The sequence below is a fragment of the Erpetoichthys calabaricus genome, chromosome 6 (genome assembly GCF_900747795.2).
Source record: "Erpetoichthys calabaricus chromosome 6, fErpCal1.3, whole genome shotgun sequence".
NCBI lineage: Eukaryota > Metazoa > Chordata > Cladistia > Polypteriformes > Polypteridae > Erpetoichthys > Erpetoichthys calabaricus.
The window spans coordinates 108,549,005-108,572,460 of NC_041399.2; the positions used below are offsets into that span (position 1 = coordinate 108,549,005).

The 23,456-nt window shown below is 41.2% G+C and overlaps 1 protein-coding gene across 1 annotated transcript in view; it reads right to left on the reverse strand.

The window, feature by feature from the left end:
- The window catches only part of myripb (myosin VIIA and Rab interacting protein b), a 602,328-nt gene that overhangs the window by 119,414 nt on the left and 459,458 nt on the right, over positions 1 to 23,456 (reverse strand).

Below are 23,456 nucleotides of genomic sequence, written 5' to 3' on the forward strand. Positions count from 1 at the left end.
CAGCAGGTCCGGCGGCACCCATACAAGGATATGAAGGGCCTCCTGGAGGTCTTGGAGCGGTTTCACCGATCGGGGGTCAGAACGGCCGGCTCGCGGAGCCTGGCAGGACGCGCTAGCCACCCCGAGCCCTCCCGTCGCGCGGCGGAAGCACCAGCAAAGCCCCGAGACAGGCCAGCCCAGCCGCGCTGTTTCAAGTGCGGTGAGCTCGGCCACATCTTACCAGCCTGTCCGCTGCACGTAGAGGCCATGGATTGTACCGTATCACTAGCTGAGAGGTATGGTGCTTTGTCAAATCCCTTAGCTGTTCCAAATGTGGGAGTGGTGTTGGTGAATGGGCACTCGGTGATGGCATTATTCGACTCCGGGAGTAAACATATCCATTGTTGCTCACCGTTTTGTTTTTACCGCGACAGTGGACAAGTCAGCGTAAAAGAATCACATGTGTGCATGGAGAGACCAGGGCGTATAGGGCTGCCAATTGCTTTATTACATGGAAGGGAGACGTGATACAACTCTCGGTCGCTGTTCTTCCTGAGCCTCCCTTCCCAGTGCAGTGATATTAGGGCATGACTGGTCAAACATAAAAAGCGGTAACACAAAAACCACTCCTTACCTTAACCTGAGTCCAGCCTTGAGTAAACAGGAGGCACTCGCTGCGGCTCCCACGCCGTGCCATGCGGCAAGCAATGATGACGTAAGTCGCCGTGGGAAGATTCCCAGGCGCCGGACCCTGTCCCGGAACCACCTGGTGAGGGCCAGAGCCAGGGCGTCGACCCCTATACGGTGACGGACGATCCCTTAGGGGGTGGAATGCCAATACAGGGCTACCCCCGGCCTCCTTTAAACGTGAACAGTGGAATGACGATTCCCTGAAGTTTGCTAGGAATGCTGTTGTTGCAGTAAATGGCCATATGTCAAACGATCCCAGACCAGCAGAGCCCTACTTTGTACTTGATAACGATCTGTTGTACCGAGTCGACTCACGAAGGCGAGATACGGAAGTTTTGTTAGTCCCGCGGACCTACCGGCAGGAGGTCTGCGAGCTAGCGCATGCCCATCTCCTAGGCGCCCATCTCAGGGCCGAGAAAACATTGGAGAGGATAAAGCTCCGGTTCTATTGGCCCGGTATTACGAGGAGGTCCGGCGTTTCTGCCAGTCCTGTCCAGACCGTCAGATTCGCCAGATCCCCAGGAGGGCTCGAGCTCCTCTGTGCCAATCCCGCTAGTCGATATTCCCTTCGAACGACTCGGAGTCGACATTGTGGGGCCCCTAGAGCCTTCGAGCCAAGGCCACAAGTATATAATGGTCACGGTAGATTACGCGACTCGATACCCGGAGGCGGTTCCGTTGCGCTCCGCTAACACCAAAACCATCGCACGGGAACTTGTAAACCTTTTTTAAGAGTGGGAATACCCAAAGAAGTCCTCACAGACCAGGGTACTCCCTTTACATCGGATACGTTCAGGGAGGTGGCCAAGTTACTCTGTATAAAGCATCTGAAGACGTCTGTCTATCATCTGCAAAACGGACGGGCTGGTCGAGCGATTTAACCAGACGCTTAAACAGATGCTGCGCAAAGTAGTCAGCGCGGACGGTAGGAATTGGGATCAGCTACTGCCCTCGTGCTTTTTGCATACCGGGAGGTACCCCAAGCTTCCACTGCTTTTCCCTTTTGAATTATTATATGGGCGCCAGCCCGGGGGCTTTTGGATATAGTCAAAAGAAGGGTGGGAGGAGGAAGCCCTCCCCTCTACCAATGTCGTCGAGTTATCGCGCAACTGCGGGATAGACTGTCACACATCAGGCCCCTTCTCAAAGACCACCTGATGCGTGCTCAAGCAGCGCAGGCGCGGTGTTACAATAAAAACACACCCTCAGGGAATTCCAACCTGGGGACCGAGTGATGGTGTTGGTGCCCTCCTCTCACTCCAAATTACGGCCCATTGGCTGGGGCCCTACAAGGTTATTGAGAGAAAGGGGCTGGTCGACTATTTGGTCCGACAGCCGAATCGCCGTCCACGCAAAAGGGTGTGTACCATGTGAACTTGCTAAAGCCGTGGAGAGTTCGGGAGGAAGCCCCGATCTCCGGTGCATCCCTCTCCCTTTTCTCAAACAAAATACAGCTTAACCTCGGTCCAGACTTGTCACCTTCCCAACGGCAGGAACTGGAACAAAACCGTCCTAGCCGTCCCCGAGGGTGGTGAGCGAGACCTGGCCGCACCTCGCTGATTGAGCATGACATCAGCACGGACCCCGGGGTGGTAGTCAGGGAAAGAGCCTACCGCCTCCCGGAGGCAAAACGCGCGGAGGTTGAACTTGAGATCCAACGGATGTTGGACTTGGACGTTATCGAGGAAAGTCACAGCCCGTGGTCCAGTCCTATCGTCCTCGTTTCTAAGCCTGACGGCTCGTGGAGATTCTGCAATGACTTCCGACGTCTGAATCAGGTCTCCAAGTTTGATGCCTACCCTATGCCCAGGATAGATGACCTCATTGAACGGCTAGGGGGGGCCCGCTATTTGACTACTCTTGACATGACCAAAGGGTACTGGCAAATTCCCTTAACGGAATCCGCAAAAGAGAAAACTGCCTTCAGTACCCTAGTGGGCATTGGCACTATAAGGTCCTTCCATTTGGGCTGCACGGGGCACCAGCAACCTTCCAACGTCTGGTAGATAGAGTGCTACGGCCCCACCGGTCCTATTGTGCCGCCTACCTGGATGACGTAGTCATCCTTCCGGCACCTGGGAGGAACATATTGTGCAGGTGTATGCTGTCCTGGCCACCCTGGCAAAGGCCGGCCTCCGTATAAACCCCCGTAAATGTTTTTTCGGGTTAAAAGAGGCCAAATATTTGGGCTACCTGGTCGGGGGGGCAGGTGAAACCGCAATGCTCTAAGATTAAAGACATCCTGGAATGGCCCCGTCCGAGTACCAAGAGACAGGTGCAGGCTTTCTTGGGGTTGGCAGGGTACTACCGCCGGTTCGTACCTCGCTTCTCCGAAAGGGCAGCACCCTTGACAACCTGACAAGGAAAGGCGCTCCGTTGTGCGTGGTTTGGGATCCTACTGCAGAACAGGCATTCGGTGACCTAAAGGCGGCCCTAACCTCGGCACCAATATTAAAAACACCTGACTTTTCTCTCCCATTTATTCTCCAGACCGACGCTTTGGCTCAGCACTGCCCCTAGGCCTGTGTCCGAACACCCCGTCTTTTACCTGAGCCAGAAACTGCTGGATCGGGAGACCAGGTATGCGGCAGTGGAGAGGGAAGCCTTGGCCATCAAGTGGGCGGTGACACACCTGAGGTACTACCTGCTGGGCCGGGAGTTCACCCTGGTGACGGATCATGCTGCCCTACAGTGGATGGCGTTGCACAGGGAATCGAACCCTCGGGTCACCAGGTGGTTTTTGGACCTTCAGCCGTACAAGTTTACCGTCACTTATCGCCGAGGTAACCTTCAGGCAATGCCGACGCCCTCTCCCGGGTTCACGACCTCTCGGTCCGGTACGCCCGCCCCAGTGGGGCTGGGCTGAGGGGGGGGCCATGTCACGCACGCGCGCTTGGGGAGCCGCAGAACGACTCAGGGAGGCGGAAACCCGGAAGCCATAAGGGATTGGCGGGCAACGAACCATTCTCTCCTTATTTTCCCTAGAAAGAAGGAAACGCCGACACCCTGAGCAAGCTCCCGTTCATCCTCTCCTCCTATCTGATGACATCATGATTACTGGATCCCCTGCAACTCATTACCCCACTCCCTCTGCTTATTCCGGCCCTCCCTATAAAGGTTTCCCCCATCACACCAGCATGTGTTCAGTGATACTCGGTTGTAATATTTCTGGACTGTTGTAACAATTTGCATACTGTACAGTATACGGGGCCGGAAAACCCCAAACCTTTCTGTGCTGTATTCTCTTTATTTCTACAATATTATTATATATATATATATATATATATATATACTGTATATATACATATCTACTTATTGGCTCCTGTATTTAGGATATAGCGGGTTGGATAATGGATGGACGGACATTTGTATACATAGCCCTATTTGCCCATTTTCATTTTTTTTCTTTCTTCAGTAATATTTCAGTAAACCCGGAGCTTGTCAGTTCAAATCCTGGTACTGACACCACTGTGTGACCCTGAGGAAGTCACTTCACCTGCCTGTGCTGCAAAAAACAAAAGTAATGCAACAAATTGTACCTCAGATGTTGCAAGTTGCTGGAATAAAGGCATAAGTAAAATAGATAAATAAATATTATACACATAGGAACTATACATTTATTTTCAGTTAAGTCATCTGCAGCAAACTTTTATAAATGAGGGTTTCTCATTTTTAGATAGTGCAAACTGTTTCTTCTTCATTGACATTTTCTCTTGGAGAGCTTTTTTCATTTCATTGAAAATTAAAGCAGCAGCTGCCAAAATATGTAGCTTTCTTATTAATTTTTCAACATTATGTAAAATAAATGTATAAAGTAACATAAAAGGTTTAAATACTGGTTATTCTTTTACACTAAAATATTACTAAAGAGATACAAAAAAGTAAAATGGATATGTTCTTTTTCGTTAAGGAGATTAAATATTACTGAAGAAAGAAAAAAAAAAATTAAACAGCCAAATGGGGCTATGCATACGAACTTAAAAGGTTTAAATAAAACAGAAATATATATTTTATTTTTACTTGCTTAACTTGTGGAGGGTGTATCCTGTAGCAAAGCCCTAACTTTTTTCGTGAAAGTCCGTTTCAGTCAATAAGTCTTAAAAAAAGGTGTAAAGATATTGACAATAAGCTAAGCAAACCCAGGAAGACATGGAATCGTTTAAATCAAGTATCATTACATCTTCCTTTCTTAAAGAGAAGTAAGGCAGTACTTATAAGCTTACATATTTATATATAGATATACATACATATATAGATATACATACATATATATATTATATATATATATATATCCGAAGCCGTGCAAGCACACTCTTGAGAATGCAACGTATAGTTGTACAGAAGAAAAGCAATCTTGCCTCAAATGAATGGCAACCTTTGTAGGTCTATGAACTTAATTTAAACTTTAGGTTTACACGGTGCTTTCTTTCCGAAGTACCTGCACTCATGAATATGTCTGTATGTGTCAGTCGGTCAAATCCACGCGCTTCGCACCGGCGAAGTACCGCTTTTAAATTTTTATTAAGAAGAAAAGAAAGCCTTTTTAAATTGAGGGAAAATATACTAATAACAGTTTGTTAAGGATCTGTTTTTTTGTGAAGCTGCCTTCACTCGAGTGATCACTTCGACCTGACATGGAGGCCAACTATAAGCGTTACCTGGTAGGTAACCACCCATACAATCAGATTGTGAATCAGACTACGAATGCCGTGAATGTAATTACCCCGATCTACATGTTGTCAAATAAACGAACCACACGCCGTGGCGCGGAATGTAATTACCCCGATCTACATGTTGTCAAATAAACGAACCACACGCCGTGGCGCAATTTTAGGGGCTTTGCCTGTAGCGCTGACGTCCGAGGTTCGATTCCCGTAAGGGAGTGAAGTGAGTGGGTGGTTACCTACCAGGTAACGCTTATGGTTGGCCAGCAACTGAGGTAACATCAGCCACGGTGCCTTCAGTTGTGAGAAGCAGATCATAGAATGTTTGAAAATAGTTTACTGTCAAATAATGCAGAGAGTACGCGACACGTCTTTCCCCCTTATTCTTGGCTCATCAGGCGTACACACTCACTGCACTTGCTTACGGTAATCGAACCTCGGACGTCAGCGCTAGAGGGGCTTAGCAGCGGTGAAGTATTGCTTTTAAATTTTAATTAAGAACAAAAGAAAACCTCAGAGGTTCGATTCCCGTAAGGGAGTGAAGTGAGTGGCTGGTTACCTACCAGGTAACGCTTATGGTTGGCCATCAAGTGACGTAACATCAGCCACGGTGCCTTCAGTTGTGAGAAGCAGATCATAGAATGATTGAAAATAGTTTTGCATTTATTTTTAGTAAAAGGCGAGCTTTTAAGCCTGAGAAATCACCCCGTAAATGCACACGTTTAATTGCACATGTGTTAATATGTATGCGTACACAGTATTAAAAGACAGTGAACAACGTCATTTACCTTTGTTCCCGCGTTTGATAAAAGGTGAGCTTTTAAGCCTGAGAAATCACCCCGTAAATGCACACGTTTAATTGCACGTGTTAATATGTATGCTTACACAGTATTAAAAGACACTCAAAAATTAACGTCATTTACCTTCATTCCCGCGTTTGACTCGTGCTGTAAATCTCTTCCTTGTTTTTAGTTCACGTGATTACGTAGGAGGCGTGATGACGTGATACGTGACTCCGCCTCCTCCATTAGAGTATATGGACAAAAAACATGTTCCAGTTATGACCATTACACGTAGAATTTCGTAATGAAACCTGCCCAACTTTTGTAAGTAAGCTGTAAGGAATGAGCCTGCCAAATTTCAGCCTTCCACCTACACGGGAAGTTCGAGAATTAGTGATGAGTCAGTCAGTCAGTCAGTGAGGGCTTTGCTTTTTATTAATATGTATAGATATATATCACACATTATATATATATATATATATATATATATATATATATACATACATATATATATATATACATACATATATATATATATATATATTGTCACACATGTGCGCATGGGAGGCAGCTAAAGGGCTCGAGGGAAGGCAGTTCTGAGGCATGCCGGGGTGTGGCAGAGTGCACAGACTCTTTTTTTTCCCTTGCCTGTAGACCATTCCCGGGAGATCTCACTTGGCTCTCATGACGTCACTTCCGGGACTGAGCCAATGGAAGAAGACCTTACCGGCTCCGGCCCCTGTGATGTCACCTCCGGGCTTGAACCAATGGCAGATGATCCTGAGCCAGACCCATATGACCTCACTTCCTGTCTTCCCCTTTAGAAGTCTAACCGTTTCCTCTGTGTGTCAGTCTTGTTGTGGACTCTGTTGAAAGCACATCAGTGCTCTATATATTGCATTTTCGACTTTGCAGCCAGGATACCTCATTATACGGGTGGCTGCCCCAAACCTTTATCTGTGTGATGTCTCGTTATTGCGACATTGGCGTAGTCGGCAGGATGGAAAAGTCCCAGGAGAGAAGGGGACAGGACTTGCTACATACCCAGGTGGGAGCGTACCGGGGCCGAGTTTTCAGATGGGGAGGGTGTTCCACGTTTTGGAGTGACCCGGTACAAGCTCTGCCCGCAGCATGCTCCGCTAGGCAACCTAGGCAGGCTGGCAGGTGTGCGGGAGGGGCTTACAGACGTGGGCTGCTTCAGAAGGGGGAGGCCAGGAGCACTGTTTATGCTCTTTCGGAGGAGAGTGCCCGCCTCCCAGTGAAGTCAGAACCCCATTTCCCACATAGGGGTGTTCCAGACTGGCATGTAAGTTACCTGGACAACTGGAGGTTCGACCCTGAGCGGCCAACCTCACAACAAGCCTGGTCCCTATGGACAAAGGTAGGGCAGTTGCTACGGCCACAGGAACTGAAGCCTTTTCAGGTGATAGAGCAGGTGGCCTGCTTCTTACTGTTACAAACACTACCCCAGGGTTTCACCCAGCCAGTCTGGGGTAGACAATTTAAAATATGGCAGAGCTCATAGAAGGACATAGGAGGGCCTCACAATCTGGGGGAGCTGAACCGTCCCTAGGTCAAACTCAACCGGAGTGTGTCCCAAGACCTAGCGCCCCCCATACAACCCAGAGCTTGTGCTGACGTCCCCGGAGCTGCGGGCACGCAAACCGCCTGGGAACGAGGTGGAATGCAGGTGGAGGGGGAAGAGGGCTTGGTGTGCTCTGACAAACCCGTTCACGGTCCCGCACACTGGCGTGGTGATCATTAACGGCTTTAAAACGTCAGCTCTGTTCAATTCTGGCAGCAACATTCTGCCAGCGCACTAATCAGTCCATGCCACAGGGTCCTTACTTTGTCTTAGAAAATGACCTTTATCGGATAGCGATGCATGATGGGCAGGAGAGAAGGCTACTGCTAATCCCGCGAACCTTCCGGCGGCAGGTCTGTGAGTTAGCACACGCCCACCTCCTAGGTAGCCACTTGGGCACCGAAAAAACCCTGGAGTGGATTAAGCTCCGTTTCTACTGGCCAGGAATCAATGAGGCGGTTTGTCGCTTTTGCACTTCCTGCCCAGAGTGTCAATTGCGACAAATTCCAAGAAGGGACCATGCTCCTCTCGTTCCTATTCCCCTGATTGATGTTCCCTTCCACCGAATTGGGGTTGATATAGTCGGACCCTTGGAGCCCTCAGCCCGAGGACACAAATACATCCTGGTCCTCGTGGATTACACTACCAAATACCCCAAAGCTGTTCCGTTGCGCTCAGCTACCTCTAAAGCTATCGCACGGGAATTACTAGGGGTCTTTTCGTGCGTGGGTATCCCCAAGGAAGTCTTGACAGACCAGGGGACACCTTTCACCTCGGAGACGTTCAGGGAGACTGCCAAGTTACTGAAAATAAAGCATTAAAGACCGTGGTGTATCATCCTCAAACCGACGGTCTAGTGGAGAGATTTAATCAGACTCTCAAACAGATGCTACGTAAGATGGTCAGCGAGGATGGAAGGAACTGGGATCAGCTCCTCCCCCCTCATCCTTTTTGGCTATCGGGAAGTCCCACAAGCCTCCATGGGGTTCTCCCCTTTTGAATTACTGTATGGGCGACAACCCCAGGGCATATTAGATATTCTAAAAGAGGCTCTTCCCACTACAAATATATTAGAATATATTGCGCAATTACACGATAGACTTGGAAAGATTAGGCCCCTCCTTAAAAGTCACATGGAAGAGGCCCAAGCAGCACAGGTCCGTTGTTACAACCGCGGCACGTCTCTCCGGGAGGTCGGGTCATGGTTCTAGTGCCTACCTCCCACTCTAAGTTGCTTGCCCACTGGCAAGGACCTTATGAAGTTAAGGAGAGGAAGGGCCTAGTCGACTATTTGGTGAGTCAACCCAATCGTCGGCCGAGGGAGCAGGTTTATCATATTAATCTGCTGAAACCGTGGAAGGACAGGGAGCCTAATCCCTCCTCCGGCCAGCACCGCTCACTCTTCGCTCACACTACTAACCTTAACTTTGGCAAGGATTTAAGTCCTAGACAACGGCAGGAGCTGGAAACAGTTATCCGGGCCGTTCGGGAGGTAGTCAGTGAAAACCCTGGGAGGACCTCTCTGATTGAGCACAACATAGTGTCAGAGCCCGGGGTTATTGTCCGAGAATGCCCGTATCGTCTTCCTGAGGCAAAAAGGGCTTAAGTGGAGCTTGAGATCAAGCGCATGCTGGATCTAGGTGTGACTGAGGAAAGTTATAGTCCCTGGTCCAGTCCCATTGTGCTAGTCGGAAACCCTGACGGGAGTTGGAGGTTTTGCAATGACTTCCGTCGGCTTAATCAAGTCTCCCAATTTGATGCCTATCCAATGCCGCGAGTGGATGACCTCCTCGAGAGGCTTGGGCAGGCTCGATACTTGACCACACTTGACATGACTAAGGGGTACTAGCAGGTTCCTTTAACGGACTCCGCAAAATAAAAAAACGCGTTTAGCACCCCTAGCGGACACTGGCAGTATCGTGTCCTTCCATTTGGGTTGCACGGGGCACCTGCAACTTTTCAGCGTCTGGTGGATAGAGTGCTCTGCCCCCATAATACGTATAGTGCTGCCTACCTGGATGACGTCATCATCTACACCAGCACATGGAAGGAACACATACAGCAGGTCACTGCAGTACTTCGGACACTGGGAAAAGCTGGGCTTCGGATTAATCCGAAGAAATGTTTCTTTGGATTGAAGGAAACTAAATATTTGGGCTACCTGGTGGGTCGGGGTTCTGTTAAACCACAATGTTCAAAGATTGAAGCCATAGTACACTGGCCCCGTCCACGAACCAAGAGGCATGTCCAAGCCTCTCTCTGACTAGCCGGGTATTACTGTCGGTTTGTACCCCGGTTTTCGGCAAGAGCGGCCCCTTGACTAATGTGGTATGGGATGATTCGACGGAGGCTGCATTTAGTGACTTAAAACAGGCCCTTATGTCAGCACCAGTATTGAAAACTCCTAATTTTTCTCTTCCTTACATTCCCCAGAACGATGCTTCGGACACAGGCCTGGGTGCAGTACTGAGCCAAAATGTCGATGGTGTTGAACACCCAGTCATGTACCTGAGCCAGAAACTGTTGGAATGGGAAAACAGGTATGCGGCGGTGGAATGAGAAGCACATGCAATTAAATGGGCGATTACGCAGTTGAGGTACTACCTCTTGGGTCGGGAATTCACTCTCATGACAGATCATACACCCTTACAGTGGATGGCCCAACACAAGGAGTCAAATCCTCAAGTCACTTTGTGGTTTCTTGATCTTCAACCATATAAGTATTCGCTTGTTCATCGTAGGGGCTCCCTCCATTCCAATGCCGATGCTCTTTCTCGTTCTCACGACCTATTGGTGCAGGATGCCCAACCCGGGTCTGGGCTGGGGTGGGGACCTTGTCACACATGTGCGATTAGGAGGCAGCTAAAGGGTTTAAGTAACGGTAATACTATCCAAGACCAGGGGGTGGCAAAGTGTGCTGACGGTCTCTCTCAGTCTCTTGCAGACCATTCTCCGGAAATCCCATCGGGTTCCGGCACCACTGATGTCATGTCCGGTCCCGGCCTGGATGACCTCATTTCCACTCCCAACCTAATGCGGGAGCCCCATGAAGTAGGGCTTGTTTGTACCCACAGCACACCCCTGGTGGCAACCTTGGAACCCAACAGGGCTGAGTCAAAGAACTCCAGTTCCCATAGAGATATATAGGAGGTTCTCCCCTGCTTGCTTCACTCGCCAGCCACTTTGCGTCTTGCGTTGTGAAGAGGGGTGCCGAATGTACCCATATTATATATATATTATATACATACAATATACACAGTACATAGATAATATATATATATATATATATATATATATATATATATATATTATATCTACTGTACTGTATATGTATGTATCTATATGTATATATGTATGTATCTATATGTATATATAATATATATATATATATATATATATATATATGTATATGTAATTATGTATATATATATTATATATGTATATGTATATATATATGTATATGTAATTATATATATATTATATAATATATAATATAATATATATGTTAAAAAGCTTAAAGGCTTAAAAGAAGGAGGTTCGCCACCTTACAACAGTGGTGGATACTTGGGAAGAGTCAGATTTGGGCCTTATGCAGTATATCAGAAATGTCAGCAAGAATTACAGACAGAAATGGCAGCATTAGAGGGTCCTTAGTCCAACTCCTTCTATGGATGGGTGTTCAATTTTTCCAGTCCAGCACTGGTTACCCTTTGGAGTAGAACACATTGGTCATGATGTTGTTATGGCCACACCTTATAAGCACTGGGATATAGGTTATGGCCAGAACAAGAGCAGTGAGCAGACAGAGGAAGCCCAGATTTGGGATATGCAAAAGATTTTTAAGGAATGAACAGACATCCTGCTATTGGTTTCTTGTGTGCACATAAGCACATCCTTTTTGGTTGACTATTAGAGCAAAGTTTGTCCATCAATGTTGCCAATCCTAGAGTTATGTTTCTTTGTCTGAGTTTGGGTATTTATATGGTACCTCAGAGATCCATCTCTGAGATATTACTTGGCTCGTGATTGATCATTTTATCAGATAAGGTACAGAAGCTGCATTCCAAAGAGAGGACCGGTAAAGAAGAAGCTGATATTAAGAGTGTATGGCCGTGGGCTTTTTAAGCCAAGGACTTGTGTTCTAGCCATATTAAAATTAATAATGTCAGTCTGTTCTATAGCGCATATGAAATAATTATAATGCCACCCAACCAAAGGGTTAGTCAAAGCTTGCATATAGGAACTAAATGCACACAAAACTACTAAGGTTTCTATACTTCAAACAAAAACCTTAGTGGAAACTGAGATACAAGTCATATGCAAATTTATACATGAATCTGATTCTAACATACATATAAAAGTGTTGGTTCTTTATTTCCACAGATTACTTCTTGAACCCAGGATGCTGGATCCAAGAGGGAGCCATACATGAGTTAATGCAATATGTATGATGAAGCCAAACTCTCAGTTAAAACATTTCTGACTTATTTTTCCTCAGATTTACTTGATAGAGATCTGAGATATCCTTCAATTTAATTTTAAATTGCTTATTTACAGCAGTAATGTGTAATGCACAGTTTGTGTGTATTGGAATCCAGAGAAGGAAAAGATAGAAAAACAAAAAAAAATGTAATAAAATGTATTAATCAAAAATCAAGTAAACATATTCTATGATAAACAAAACCAGACAACCATAAATACAAATTTAATTTCATATTCCAATAACCCCTTTCTATTCATTGTGAAAAGTGCCTAATTGATGCAGCACTCATTTACAAAATATCCATATTCAAGTCATTCTACTGTATAAAAAAAAAAATCATATTCCTTGTAAATTCTGGGTTTTACCAGGGAAACAATTTATTTAAAATCACAGTTCAGTTCTGGTGTGATTTTGTCTTAAGTTTTATAAATGTTCAATTTTGCTTGGCTAAAAATAAGTTAAGCCATCCTACTATAGATTTTTAAGCTTCACAGCAACACAATAATTAAACACAGTATTACTAAAAGACAAATAACATTAAAAACATTAAAAATGGTTAACAATGAAAAATGATCTCTCTCTCTCCATAAAACTGGCATCTGACTATAACCAAGAAATCAACAAATGAGACATGGCACACACCATTGCAGACTGCCAGTTCCTTTATAGAATGGTGGCCTATAGAATCCTGCCTAAATTGGGATCATTTCACTAACCAAACCCAAAGTTTGTCCCTCGATGGAGTATAACAGATCTTATACTACCACTATGATATCATCTGTGTTGCTGCTGTAAAAACAAGGTAAACATTGTCAACAACCACCATGAATTTGAGAGCATGCTTCTACTGAGCAGTGTGAGGAATGTTACTTTTAAAAGTAATAGTTACCCAAATATGTGATATAGTTAGTAATGAATAAAATAAATGCATTACAACCAATGCAATATCTTTTGTGTTACTTTGTCTTCTTTTGTATGGAAAAAATGAACATTTCACTGGCCAGCATTTGTTATTAAGTCCTAAGCAAATATATGAATCTGACCAGAAACATAGCTAAACCTGATCATTTTGCTGTGTTTAATAAATACATGTTCTGTGAACTAAATCTCATTCAGCACCTTTTTACATTTATGACCTGAGCCAACAATAATTCACTATTTTTCTTTTCTTTTTATTTTTTACATCATCTTGCTTCCTGCAATCATCGCACCAGTTTCTTAGACATCAAATTCTGTTGCAGCAGCGCAGTTACAAATTTATTTTGCCACTTCAATAACTTAATTTGAAACCAGCTTCATAGTTTCTTCTGATCAAATGCTCCATCGTAGATAAGGGATGTTCTTACGTGTATAATGGTGTGAAATACAAAAAACACTAAACAGTGCAAACGTCACTTCAGAATAGTTCGGGTTTCACTGTGTGTTCACGTAGGCACAATACATTTAAAAAAAAAAGAAAAAAAAAGTGTATTCTGTGGTTACTCTCTCAGGTGAGCATTAGCATATCAATCTCTTGGACCAATAGCATGAGTTTTCTGCATTCAACTTACACAACCGACATTGTAAAATATCAGAAATTATACGGTCAAATCAAGCCCCGACCTATCTGCGGGAGAACTTAAACACGATTATATATGGTAGCTGGATTAAACCTAAATTGACACTTACTCTATAGGTTTGTATTACTTGATAGCATGCAGAAAAATCTACTTCTACTTGGCTGTGTGACTGAGCCCTGCAAAGGATGGCATACTGGTAAATCTGAGCCTTGACTTACACCTAGTAATGAAAGTATTTTTACTTCAATAAAACAAGTATTGTGTTTAGGTTTTCCTTGTTACTTTACAAACCAATTGGACATTGCAATACACATTACTTTTAAGAAATAAAGCCTACTACTCTCAAGATTGTACTGATGAGCTTAGCACTGTATTGTTCAGCTCAACAAAATAAATGTAGTGATTTCTGAAATATTAAGACAGATATTTCAGCCAGGAGAAGGAATAAATGCGATCAACTGAGCGTTTCCTCAAGAAAATTTATCTTTGTGGACACCTCCACCGTTTTCTATCTGTGGCTGCTGGAAGAAAGTACAAAGCATGATCAAGCTAGCAGAGTGTAACAGACAGTGCAAACTACAAAATTCTTAAGTGTAACCCGTTTAAGGGTTTATATAGCCAAACGACTGGGTCACTCACAGAGAAACCTACATGTGTTAATCTGGTTTCTCATTGACCAGGTATCCTGGTTTTACCAGAATAAGCGTTTACATGGCATTTTCACCAACCATGTTTCTGTGAATAACCAGGTTATTACAAGCATATGTAAATGCACTGAATAACTCTGATGTGCGTGAATAATACATTCAATTACCCGTCATTGCTGGCCACCCAACATTTATATAGGGAATTATTAGTCTATGCAGAGCAAAGCTACAGGTTGCAGTACTTGATCTCAAATAGGTCACCCTTTTTAGGGATAACAAGCCCATTATTTCCTCCAGCTCTAACACAACAATCCTTGGTGCATACTTTTATTCATAACAACCATTTTACAGAAAAAGATAAAACACATCTAGGAGCCCATGAACCCTTAAAGCTTCCCTCTGTTCATGGTCTTCACTGCATACGTTAGTTCATACAACAACAACAACATTTATTTTATATAGCACATTTTCATACAAATAATGTAGACCTGAGATTCATGTAGATACATCCATCTCTCTCCTAAAACCAGTGTTTTTTTTGGATACCACTTGTCCGTATTAAGGGGAGATCCTTTTCTAAGACATTGTTACTCAAAAAATGGAAGGACATTTGAGAGAGTAAGATTTTTAGCTAGATTGGATAAAAAAATTACAGAAACAAGGGCCTCTCTAATTGCTCCATGAGAACATAGTAAATACACTGTAGAAAAGTAAAAAAAGGAGTTCAAATCTGGAGCAGCTCCTTTACACACACTTGAAAAACTCTGGCCCACTAACCACTAGAGAAAGAAATAAAGAGAAAGAAAGAAACTGCTTTTGTAGAAATTTTTCAGTTTTTTTATGAATTTGTAGTTTGTTAAGCAAATGGACAGAACCATGTACTGTATGAAAAGAAAAAAAAAAACAAATCCTGGATAAAAATTTCAGACTATGCACTTAACAGTTCTAATTATTAATATTGGCCAAATTGATGTTGATGTCCACAGTATTAGAATTGTGTCTCTTAGACCTTATTTGCTAAACTGGGAAGAATCCTAACTCTCCTCTTAAGTCAGTGGGTAACCAATGGTTTTTTACACTATTTGAAATTGGAAAAAATCAAATCTTCAGTTAGAGGATCTGTACAGAATTTTTTTAAAACCTGGCAGGATATAATCAATAAAATTTTAGAATAAGCTCTTAAAGCACCAAGGAAGCAATTATCTCTGCATTTCTTTTTCTTCTCCATTCATTTCTACTGGCCTATTAAACTCATCAATTTAGGTATGTTTACAAGCCTCAAGTTTTACCCCCGTTGGCCATACTCTCTCTCTCAGGGGTGGGGGTCGACTTGTTTTTCAATCCTATTTTTTTGTATAAATTGATCAATTTGTATGAATGATTACAGTTAAAATAATAAAAAAAAAAAAAAAGAATCGTGTCCTCTTATAGAAACCATTAAACACATTCTATAAAATCCTAAAAAAGTGACTTATAACATCATCCACAGGCCTTTCAGACAACTTTCAATATTACATGGCATCTCCAGGTCTTCCACATTAAATACAATCACTATTTACCTTTGTACAGTTTTTAAACAAATGATCTTTTTTATTAAAAGGAATATAAATATACAAATGACATTGTGGTCAGCAACACAGGAGCGCCACAAGGGACTGTACTTTCTCCGGTCCTGTTCAGCCCTATATACATCGGACTTCCAATACAACTCAGAGTCCTGCCATGTGCAAAAGTTCGCTGATGACACTGCTATCGTGGGCTGTATCAGGAGGTGGGCAGGAGGAGAGTATAGAGGACCTAATCAATGAGTTTGTTAAATGGTGCGACTCAAACCACCTACGCCTGAACACCAGCAAAACCAAGGAGCTGGTGGTGGATTTTAGGAGGCCCAGGACCCCTCATGGACCCCGTGATCATCAGAGGTGACTGTATGCAGATGGTGCAGACCTATAAATACCTGGGAGTGCAGCTGGATGATAAATTAGACTGGACTGCCAATACTGATGCTCTGTGTAAGAAAGGACAGAGCCGGTTATACTTCCTTAGAAGGTTGGCGCCCTTCAACATCTGCAATAAGATGCTGCAGATGTTCTATCAGATGTTTGTGGCGAGTGCCCTCTTCTACGTGGTGGTGTGGTGGGGAGGCAGCATTAAGAAGAAAGATGCCTCACGCCTGGACAAACTGGTGAGGAAGGCAGGCTCTATTGTTGGCATGGAGCTGGACAGTTTGACATCTGTGGCAGAGGCGACGAGCGCTCAGCAGGTTCCTATCAATTATGGAAAATCCACTGCATCCACTAAACAGTGTCATGTCCAGACAGAAGAGCAGCTTCAGCGACAGACTGCTGTCACTGTCCTGCTCCACTGACAGACTGAGAAGATCGTTCCTCCCCCAAACTATGCGACTCTTCAATTCCACCCGGGGGGTAAACATTAACATTATACAAAGATATTGTCTGTTTTTTACCTGCATTATATCAATCTTTAATTTAATATTGTTTTTTGTGTCAGTAAGGTGCTGCTGGAGTATGCGAATTTCCCCTTGGGGATTAATAAAGAATCTATCTATCTATCTAAAATGACCTTAGCCAACGTTAAATACAGTAAAACTGATTATCCGTCATGGGCCTGGACTGAGGCCATGATGGATAAGAGAAAGAGACGGATAACAGAACAGCAACTTTTACAAAAATATACAGCAGACTAGTTTGGTGTATAGTTAGATTTTGGTAATTTCGTTTTGTAAATAAATACAATAGTATTACAAAAATTACTGTAATTCATATAATATTGTAATGACCAGCGTAATAAGAAAATACAACTCAGAAGTACTGGAGTTTTCTACATTTTACTTGGAGTCTTCATTCCTTAACAAACAGTGCCCTGTGTTATACTCCGTTATCTGGGTTACAGCACCTCCAAAACAATTACATTAAAAAAAAAATAAAAAAAAAAAAAACCTTTCCCTACCAATCAATTTATCTTGTGCCACTCACGTGTCTCTCTCTATCTCGGAAACACTCCTGCGGATTGTCTTCTGACTCCCTGCTCAAATCTTTTTTCTGCTGCACCTTCCTTTTTCTATTTAACTCTCCTGTCACTCACCTCCTAAGAGGCGCGTCTGCTCCTTTACAGGACAGAAACCGTTTGTGCTCCCGCACAGCCCATCGCCAGCTGCTGCACATCACAATTTATTAACAAAAACAGAATTTATAAAGAAAATTACTGCGTAGAAGAACTTTTAATATTAATACAAGAACAGCATTACTGGTCAGTGGTTTCCATTTTCAACACGTTTTTTCAATTTTGTCACCATCATGCCTTTACATTGTTCACTGTTCTTCCTTCACCATAAATTGAAGCAACACTTGAAGCACTCTGATTATTTCATAAATGTTTTAATAATTAAATTTTTTTTGTGACAATTCCAACACCACACATTATGTTTATTGTCCCTTAACAGTGTAGATTAATTATAACAAAAGAAAAAAGCTATGAAACACTATTAAAACTTAAGGTACGTAACTGACACTGTGATTTCAAAATGCGGCATGACACGTGGAGCCGGGGATGTCGGTTGTCCCGATGTGCAGAGCTTGCAGTGTACCATACAGCAGTAGTAGGGCAGTAATATATTTTATATTATATATATTAATTATATATATATATATATATATATATATATATATATATATATATATATATATTAATTTTTTTTGTTTTGTTTTTTGTCCTGACAGTTAACGGAGACTGACGGTTAATCGAGGTTTTACTGTACTGAAAATATAGAAATATCAGTGTTATTGGCTGGTATATGAGATACCCAGATACTTGTTCCAAATCTGTTCAACCCTTTGCTCTTAGTATGACTTTGAAGAACCTTCCAAGCTTTACCATGAAGGCTATCTGCATTGTTGATTAGATATTGTGTTTAATGTCAAACTCCACTAGAACAAATTATTTCATGTGGCACATACTCTCTTCGAGGTTATAATGTGTTCTTCTACAGTTCAACTGAAAGTAGCATATCATTAATAAATCTGGCCTTACCTTGAAGCCATCTCATATACTTTTCCAATCAGCATCCTCACATGATGAGCTCTCCTCTGGCACTTTCACTGGTGGAGTAGGACGTTCCATTCCGTTTCATCCTCAGAAGAGGAGTCCTTATCACTTATCTTAGCTGCTATTCTTGACAGTTTAGATTTAAGCTCCAGCTCTATGGCATCTGTATCACTTTGCATAGGGCGTTCCTCATCAAAGTGATCTGACCCTAGTGATCCATCAGAAAAGTACTTCATAGGAGAAGAAAAAAAAAAAAAAAAAATCAGCACACAGTAAAAACGTTATCCTATTGCAACAATCAAATTTATTAGGAATTCCTCTTTTCTGTTAAGGCATCAGTTAATAACACCACTTGCAGTTATAATGCAATAAAAAGGTTGATTACAAAGGATAACACAATTCAAACTTGATGATGCAATTATATTAGGAAATTTCAGGCCAAGTGGAATACACTGCCTGTAAATGTAAAACATCCTTTTAATACAGTTTAATACAATGCATTAAACTAAGAATTGTTACAGAACAATGCATCTTAAGCGTTGTCTTTAGTTCACAATAACAACAGTAGTTAAGGAACAGCAAACAAAAAACTTTGTGAATTTTTTAGCTCTAAGACAAAAAAGTCAGAATTTAATAAAGGGTCATGTTTCCACTCTCTTGGTCAGCAAGCTACTGTACATTTTGATCAAGTATCACGATATGATCCCAACAGATTCTTCTTGTACTCATTTCTTTCAGCATCAGTTTTATGCTTGGCAATATACGGTTTACCCTTAGTTTTCTAAACTCAAAAACCAGTGTGAGAAAATGGGTATCATTTCAACACAATTTGAAAGGTTGTTCTTTCTTTTTTTCCCTATACACTGTAATGAAATACCAATTCATTATTCAGGTCTCGTGCATTATTTTAGACATTCTGCCTATGGAGGAAACCCTTCATATGCAAAACAAATTTGAACACCTTTCTGCTTGAAAGGTCACCACTCCAAGTCTTACCCAAATGTCTCATCTAAAGACATCACATTAACCAGTGAATATCAAATGAAAGTAATAATACTTGAGTTTTTTAATGAAGCAAGATGTTCTCCACTTTCATTAAAGAACAGTGGGTTAGTAAATTGATAGCTTTTTCTCCTTTTCTACTTTAGTCAAGTACTGCTTTATATTGATAAACCAGTATGAATAGAATTTCTATTTTCTATCTTAAACATCCTTAAAATTTAAATTAATAGGTCTAAACCAGTCTGATCATTTGTAGAGCTTTTGTTTATTTTGCAACTTTCATACTTTGCCACCAGAAAAACACTGACTTGATCAAACTATATCACGCAAAGGATTTGCTGTAAAGTCTCACATTATTTAAATATGTTAGAAATACCTGCAAACATGAATATACAATGTCTTAGTATTTAGTCAAAAGAATCATTTCAATATGTCATTACAACCATTTTTCAATTGCTTTACTGTCAATGTCTTCATAAAAATTTGAAAACATTTGTGTAACACATTTTTGCACAATATAAGTTTGTAAAACAAACCATTGCCTGTAACATGAATGTCCAAAACATTTACTCAACCACTACCGGTAAAATTATCCTTAGGATAGTAATGTCCTGTGTTAAATATCCTAGTGAGTGAGCACCTGGCTGGCAAGGGGGTCATCAGGGAGAAACGGATCAGTAGGTGGCTCTTCTGTAATTGATGTACAAGTACAAAACTTCAAATCAAGAAAATTCAACAATGTTAGAAAGCTGCTCATGGCAAAACTGGTGGTATATATTTTAATTAAATATATGAATAATTACAATATCTTAAATTCCCCAAATGTAAAAGTGCATGCAAATGTGTAAAATATGTATTGTACTAATGATCTGTTGTGGTGAATTTTTTGCCTTAAGATTTAAAGTGCTTAGAAGTGTCAGCTCCTAAGCACCCAAAACAACTAAAGTCATAAATATGAATGGAAATAACAAAAATACGGACACATTTAGTAGAATATGAATAACTCTTTGGGTGGCTGTGTAACTTGATATTTTAATCCAAAGCATATCCTGATAATATTATATGCCAAAAGCTTACCAAATTAAGTACATACCGCAGATCTTATTAAAAGTTTTTTTTTTATTTAATTGAGATAGTTAGAGATGCCATTCACAAGTTCTGACATAAGGCAAAATCCGATTTTGCATTTTAAAATTTGTTTTAGGTTTGGATGTTATATTCAAGACAGTGGCCAATTCTTTGTTTAATTAAAAAAGATGGTAATGGACACAACATGACCATTTAATGAGGTTGGTACAAGTGACTTGAAAGGTATCACTGTTTGCTGCTAATATTACAGGACAGTACATACATGCTGGGGGGGACTTTAGAGTTAAAGGGCAACTTGTAGAGAAGAGACCATTCCAGCTAGTTGATGCAACAAATTCCGTGATTAGCAGGAGCTAAAAATTTTTTCAATCAATAAGGACTGAAAACTATCTCCTAAATATTCATAGGAGGGCACTGTTAACCAACCCTCAAGCTCCTAATTGAACTCATGGCTGCTACCAAACATAGAAAAAGGTCCCAAAGATACAAAAATTGTCTGTACACCAGCAGAAGACAACATAATAAAAAAAAAACACCCTGGAAAAACACCATAACAACAGAACCAAATTTGGGACACAATAGCTGTGTGGCATCTTTGATACATAAATAGTTAATTTTAAAATTTAATTACATTAAGCTAAAACCTGTATTAAGTCTAAAACACCAATTTTAAACCAAATAAGCAGGGTATGAAAATCATTTCACATTGGAAACAGCAAGGGCTGTCACTTTAAATGTACAAAAACTGTACTAAATAGGCCTTTACAGGCTATGTTAGGAAATACTGTAGGCACAAGACAACTTTTTAGAGCAGGCATTTATTGTTATAGTTGAATACTGCCACCTTCTGGCATATTTACAATTTTTTTTTTTTCCTTGAGACTTTTAATATTAATATAATGGCAAAATTATATTTGGTGCACAATTTTACCAAATAGCAGGATAAAGCTAATTTAGAACATAGATGGAAGGCAGAGTCATAAATTAGCAGACTAAAGAATTTTTTGATTACCAATCTTTAAAAGGAAAACCTGGAAGTATTTTTTGAGTTGTGACAATTACAAATGTAGAAAAAATGTCAAAAAAGATGGAATTTAGTAAAATTTTGTTTACAGGGCATGTGTAATGGAAGTTAGATTCAGTAACCAAAGGTTAGCTGCCACAGGCTTACTTGGGAACACTTTTTTGAAGAGTAACCTAGTAGAAAAACAAGTGTGGAGAAATGTAATTTCAGAATAGGTTTTTTTAGTTAAAAGGATTAGTTTGGTAATTTTTAATCTTAAATTATTTCTCTACAATCTATATATACCGGTAATGCATAGTTATCTGACCTATTCACTCGCTCAGTCAACAAATACACTATTTCCCTTACAGCTAAAAAGATTAAATTTGCTAGGATGGTTACACCTAAGGCATTAGCTATCTACGAAAGGGCATTTCGATATATCAAATTTTAGGGATAAAAACTTACCCCATAACAGTAAAAATCGCATACCCCAAAATCTCAAACATTGCCTTAGTGATTAGATAGAAATTTAGTGAGATTGTAGAAAGAAAAAAAAATTAGCTTTAATTAAAACTGCTTTAATTTAGAATACTGCTGCAATCTCTTTCATACCAATCCCATTAATAACATTAGTCCCAGTTTAAAAAAACAAAAATCTATACATCCGATTAACCACTGGCACTATAACTGAGGCTCTCTGACTTAGAAATTTTCCCAAGCAGAGCCAGGTAACACAATCATTCAAGGTAGATAGTAATTTGTCATATAAAATTATGTTCTATAAAGTAAGGAGCTTTTTTATAAATTTAAAAATAATGCTGTCTGTTCTGAAGCTTAAATAGGGCTAATGGGAGACATAACTGAATGAAAAACCCTGAAAACTTACAAATATTTCCACTTTGAAGCAGCAGAAAAGGTTTTGATTTAAGAAAACATGTCTTCCGGGTTTATGAGCCACCCTTGTGATAAAATTATTTCTAATTTCCTTTCATTATTACAGTTCCCAATTTTCTGTGAGGCAAGAATACATTTTCTGTTCCCAGTCATCATCATGAGTGGAGTTATGACAGCACTCCTCTCATACCCAAAACACTGCCCTTGACTAAGCTGTATTATGGCTTATTTTTTGCTTCTGCAATTATGTTTCTTCAATGGTTATGTTCTGCCATGGCTTGTAACAACAGAAATGTGTGCTTAACCTCAGAATTGCATTTTATTTAAAAAAAAATAAATAAAAAAATGTAAAAAGCATTGGATTTTTTGGAATGAAAAATTACATTTTTAATAATCTAAACTTTATAATGATGATACCAATAATAATGGCTAAGATAAATAAAAATATGAACTGAACAAAAATAGTAACATAATAATAATACTGCTAATGATGCCAAAACAGTATATAATCTCAAAATGAATCCTTTGTGTGGTAAATCTTAAAGCACAGTGAAAGACAGACACAATCCAATGTCACAGTTGGGACAATAATAGCGTGTTTCTTTTCAGTTTTTCTTTCCAGATTTATCAGAATTTGATCTGCACACTGCACAGTTAAAGTTGGATTCTGCTTTTTTCTGTTGGAGGTATATAATCAATAAAATGTCTTCCAATAAGACACTCTGGATTGATCTGCGATGTGCTGGGTCAACCGTGTCTCTTTAGTGGTAGTGTGGACGGTGGATGTGTGGCAGTGATTTGTTCTACATGCTGGGCATGTAAAGTTTGCATGAGATACAGTTTCACCAGCTTTTGTTTGTATAAGATGAATGTATTCCAAAAGCACCATTAATAGAAGTGTTTGTAACTGTACTGGAGTTTTGTCCAAACCATCCTTCAATATGAAACTACATTATTTGGTGTTTGGATACTGGTGGAAATAATCATAGGTGCCATCCTAGAATATATGTC